At 37.1% G+C, this 5,621-nt stretch overlaps 1 protein-coding gene across 6 annotated transcripts in view; it reads right to left on the bottom strand.

Moving 5' to 3' along the window:
- The window catches only part of NRG1 (neuregulin 1), a 1,133,309-nt gene that overhangs the window by 384,315 nt on the left and 743,373 nt on the right, over positions 1-5,621 (bottom strand). The window lies entirely within an intron of this gene.

Below are 5,621 nucleotides of genomic sequence, written 5' to 3'. Positions count from 1 at the left end.
TTGAACAAACCACTCAATTTCTGATTTCTTCATTGAGAAAGGAGAGGTTTCCATGAGCAGAGTGGTTTTCTACCCCAACTGTTCACCAGAATCATCTCAAGGAACTTTTGTAGAACAGATTTCTGTGCTCCATCCCAACCTTCTAAACCTGCAACTGGGACCTAAAAATCTGCATTTTTCAATGTTTACAAAGCTTTCTGATTCAGCCAGTTGGGCAAATGAGAGTCTGAGAGAACCCTTCAGCTTTAACTTTCTCTTACTGTGGGTTCGATAGTCACTAGGTAATGGTATATAAATGCTGTAAGTCACAGAAGAGGAAGTGATTCCACTGCCAGGGAAGATGAGGGAATGAGGTTTAAGCTAACCTTGAAGAATAGGGCTTTGTCATATATACAAGGGGTGAAACAGAGACATTTCATGCCATATCTGGGCAAAATTAATGACTGTGGTTTGGCTAGCGTGTGTGTTGAATCCAAGCAATTAAATTGAATAAGAATGGAAAGAACACTAATTTTCATATATAAAATTAATATTTTTCTGTGAGTTCAGGTCAAATCAGAGGGTCCTTTTGTGTACATCCTTACTTGACAGCTATCTTCTTCATTATGGTCAGAAGTGGTCATTTCTAATTGAAAAAACAAACAAACAATATTAAATCTTCCAAATAATAAACGTGGGATATTTTTCAATTGAAAAAAAAAAAAAAAAAAAAAAAAAGGAATTACATCTGGTTTAGCCTGGGGACAAAGAAGATAATAGAAACCTCATCTGAGACAAAGGCAGGTTTCCTTTTAACTCGATATTTTTGTTTTAGAGCAGTGGATATAATCTTTAGAACAAGCAACAATTTTCCTTGACAAAATTAAAAACCAAAACAGAAAATACAACACAAAAGTTGGCTGTGACATCTATGTGACTCTGATTTATGGCTCCAGAGATATGTCCAATTCCAGTCCAAAAGGGGGAGACCATTGCTTCCTTGTAGGATCTCAGGGGCAAAAATTATATGTTTGTCTTCATTTAGATACTTCTAGATGCTAAATTTCAGAGTGTTAAGTTCACAGGTGGGAAAAAGAAGGAGATGGGAGAACGTTCTGTATCCTGTTACCTAGGTATGTGACCTCAGTATGGCTAGGTAGCCCTCTGGTGGCTACCCTCTATGATGGGTCCAGAGAGAAAATAACCATGTTTACCTGTTCCTGTCCTCACTTTCATTCTGATAGAAGCGTAATTTTATTGATAAGTTTCATGTGATTTTAGTCCCATTGCAATATGTGGTCTTTTGACATGAAAGGAAATGTTTACTTTTACCTGAAGTTTTTGTTGTTGTCTTTCAGAGACAGGGTCTTGCTCTGTCACCAAGGCTGGAATGCAATAGTGCCATCATAGCTCACAGCAGCCTCCAATCCTGGGCTCGAGGAATCCTCCCACCTCAGCCTCCTAAGTAGCTGGGACTATTATGCCCATCTAATTTTTAATTTAATTTTATTTTTTAGTAGGGACGAAATCTTGCTACATTACCCAGGCTGATCTTAAACTCCCGGCTTCAAATGATCCTCCCACCTCAGCCTTCTGAAGTGCTGAGATTACAGGTATGAACCATTGTAACTGACATTCATTACCTCAAGTTTCCATATTATTTTTTATTTTAAATATAAAGTCTTTAATTCCATCAATGTAAGCTTCATGATGGCAGTGGGTTATTTGATCTCTGCTACTATACTGCTCAATTTCTACGGCCTGGACCAGTGTGTGGGACAGATTCAAGAAGTATTCAATGACTATATCAGCTGAAGTCTTATTTACACTTCTTTTCCTCACTATTCTAAGGACAGCCCCACTGGTTTACTGATCTAGGTTTTTAGGTCAACCTGTGACCACTTGCAACCTATGTCTATTCCTTGGTTGTCTTGTGTGTAAAACTTAGGTGGCAAATGTGAATATTACTATGAGTAAATAGGTTAAAATCTTGAGACACATTTACCCAAATGGGTTTGCAAACCTTAATCTTGTATTTCCAGGTAGATAGGCTCTTCCAATGGTGAGAGATTGCACAGGTAATCAATCATTCCGGTATGATATCCCAGTTAGAGAACTTCCACTTCCCTCAGTCAAACACATATATCTACAAGATCTAAACTCTGTGGCTACAAAAGGCACTATCTCCTGAACCCAGAAATCATCAAAGTATTTTGGCTTTCCACTGGTTGTATAATTTATACAGTTAGGAAAAATTATAAACTATTATATCAATGTTTATCGTCACCTTGGAAAGTTATACTCTGTGTGTGTGTGTGTGTGTGTGTGTGTGTGTGTGTGTGTGTGTTTCTTTTCTTTTGAGATGGAGTCTTGCTCTGTCACCCAGGTGCAATCTCGGCCCACTGTAACCTCTACCTCCCAGGTTCAAGCGATTCTCCTGCCTCAGCCTCCCAAGTAGCTTGGACTACAGGCTCGTGCCACCACACCCTACTATTTTTTTGTATTTTTAGTAAAGATGGGGCTTCACCATGTTAGCCAGGATGATCTCCATCTCCTTACCTCATGATCCGCCTGCCTGGGCTTCCTAAAATGCTGGGATTACAGGCATAAGCCACCACCTCCAGCCGGGAAGTCATATTCTTTAAATCTAAATTTTCATGCATAAAATTAGAAATGATCATAATATTCACTTCATAGGATTGAAGTAACAATTAATGAGATAATTCTTGAAAGCTTCTAGAATGGTGTCTTCTAAATTATAAGAACTTACAGTGAATTTATTGTTACTATTGTTATCATCTCATTCATGCTATTCATAATCTAAAGATGAAAATACCATATAGTAGTTCAAACCCTCTAGGAGTCTAGGAGTCTTCTCACTTTTAAAATACATTTCACTTTTAGATGCCTATATTTTGTCAAATACATTCAATTATTTTTCATATATTTACTTTTAGTTTTAAATGCTTGTACTAATTTTTAATTATACAGTACATTTCAATAATGTTGGAGAAATTATTCTTTGTTCATATTTTGTATAATTCAACAGGGTCATAATTTGAGAGGCCAAATCCATAACATTTTCTTGATTATTTTTTTACTAGTTATGGTAGCTGATTAATAATTGTGAGCCATGTCAATCTTCATTTGTCTTATTACTGTTAACTCAGAAATTATTATTTAGAAGGCTTAAATATAATTGTAAAAGGTAATTTAGTATCCCAGTATTTATTATCAATCTCCTAGATACAACTAAGGTGTAACTAAGAACATAAGAATTATTTCAAAATGTAACATAAATTATTTATTTTGTTATCAAGTATTTATTGAGGACTGTGCTGTAACAGGCCCTGCCTTCGTGTTGAGGGTGTCCCATTGGAATAGGATACATAGCTGCCCTTGTGAAGCTTATATTCCAGACAGTCAACAAACACACACACCAACAAACATGATCAGATGGTGACAAGCGCTCAGGAGAGTGGAAGGGACTGTGGGGCTACTTTAGGGGCTTGGCTAAGGCTTTTCAGAGGAAAAGTTATTTTCATGGAATGACAAGGAAAAGCAAATCATGCCACGATCAAGGGAAGAGTGTTCCAGGTAGAGGAAGCAGTTAACCTTTGAGACACCAAACTGGAAAGGATCTTCTTGGTATTTTCAAGAAATTGAAAGAGACCAATGAGCTTGAAGTTAGGATACCACGCATAGCCCAGGCAGGATAGGATAGTAACTTCAACTTGGGCGGTAGAAATGGATATGGATAAAAGGGACCATGAAGAGAAGTTGACTAATGGTTACAAATATACAGTTTAATAGAAGAAATAAGGTCTAGCATTAGATGGATCAGTAGGGTGACTAGAATTTATAATAATCTATTGTACATTTCAACATAGCTGGAAGAGAATAATTTGAATGTTACTAGCTTGTAAAAAAAACAAATCTTTTAAGGTGTTGGATATCCTAAGTACACTGACTTGCTCTTCACAAATTAGATTAATGTATTAAATAATCACATGTGCCCAAAAACTATGTACATTTATTATGCATTAACAAAAATATTTAAAGAATGTTTTAAAAAGTGAACGGGCTTAGATGTTTCACAGATAGAGGCAACAGGGCATACTAATTCAGTTAGTATGGTAATGAGGAAGTAAATAGGAATAATTCAGATTTCTCTCCTGAGGTTCTGAAGAGGAGAGTGGTGATATTTACCAAGACGTAGAAGGATAGGGGAGGTGGACCAGGATTGGAGGAGAGAAATCTAGGACTCTTGTTTTGTTACTGTGAAGTTTGAGAAATCTGTTGGACATCCAAGTGGGCATTTCAAGATGGTGGTTGGGTGTTGGGTGGCCAAGTCTGAAGTCGAGGGGAGATTATACTTGAGAGTCATAGATACATGGCTCACACAGGTCACCAAGCAACTGCAGGAGTCACCTAAAGAGAGCTACAGAAAAAGATTTCCAGAAACGCTCTACATTTATTCATTATGCAAAGACAGAAGAACTGGTAAAAGTATTCCAGAAGAAGAATCTAATATGAGATGGTAAGAGGAAAACTGAAAAGGATTGTAAGATGAAGACCAAACGTCTATGGTGTTACAGATGACAAAATATACTATTTAAAAAAAAGTATTTCAGGCTGGAGAGAATGGCCAACTTTGTTGGATACTGACAGAGACATAATAAAGTAAGAATAGAAAAGTGACTGAATTTGGCAATGTGGAGACAGAAGCAAAAAGGTAGTAAATAAATTGGGGTGAGAAAGTGGAGACAGTGATGACAAATGCCTTTTTCAAGAAGTAGGTCTGTGAAAAGGAGCACAACAAATGAGTATAGCAGGGCATTAAGGAAGAGGGTTTTGTTTCATCTTTTTGTTTGTTTTTGAAGGTTACGGATATTGGAACACATCTACAGGCATAGGGATGATTCAGAAGAGAGGGGTATTAATGATACAGGAAAATCAGGGGAAATCCCGTGAATGAAGTCCTTGAAAATACAGAAACTTGTATCCAGAAATCTTAGGACAGTATCGACATAGAGGTGCCGTTGATCTAGCTTCAGTTCTGGCTCTGCCAATAACCAGCTGCACAACCCTGGGTCAACACTTTACCTCTCATAACCTAAATTTCCCTCAGCTGATAGGATTTATTGATATCTTCAGTGATAAGGTCTATGCCAATCTCACAGTGATAATTTAACTCAGTACATATATGGAAGGATCTGACACAATAGATGACATCCTGTAGGAGCTCAGTAAATGCTGAATCATAATTTGTTAAATTGATCATATACAATTACCCCTACCAGGGGATTTTTCCATTTGTTCTTTTGGCACAGCCTTGTTATTTATTTTGATAGACTAGTTCTTTCAAAATGTCAAGATGCCACTAATTCACCACCTATGACCAGAAGAGAATTTTATTCTCTTGTTATTGAGGGCAGAGCACGGACCCAGATAATGCCAATAATACAGTTTTGCCCAGGGAGCCACCAAAGGCTAAGCCCTCATTAGCAACATGAGTTGTAATCTTCCCTGTTTTCAGGTCTTCGTATTTCAGAGAAGTATCTTAAATAAGAGCCAAGTGGTTTAAAGGCAAATCACTCATATTGATCAGTGTTTTTTTGTTTTGTTTTGTTTTGTTTTGT

This window comes from Cebus imitator, unplaced genomic scaffold (genome assembly GCF_001604975.1).
Source record: "Cebus imitator isolate Cc_AM_T3 unplaced genomic scaffold, Cebus_imitator-1.0 Scaffold5, whole genome shotgun sequence".
NCBI lineage: Eukaryota > Metazoa > Chordata > Mammalia > Primates > Cebidae > Cebus > Cebus imitator.
Note: the sequence above shows the minus strand (reverse complement) of the source record. Positions and strands in the feature narration are given on the sequence as shown.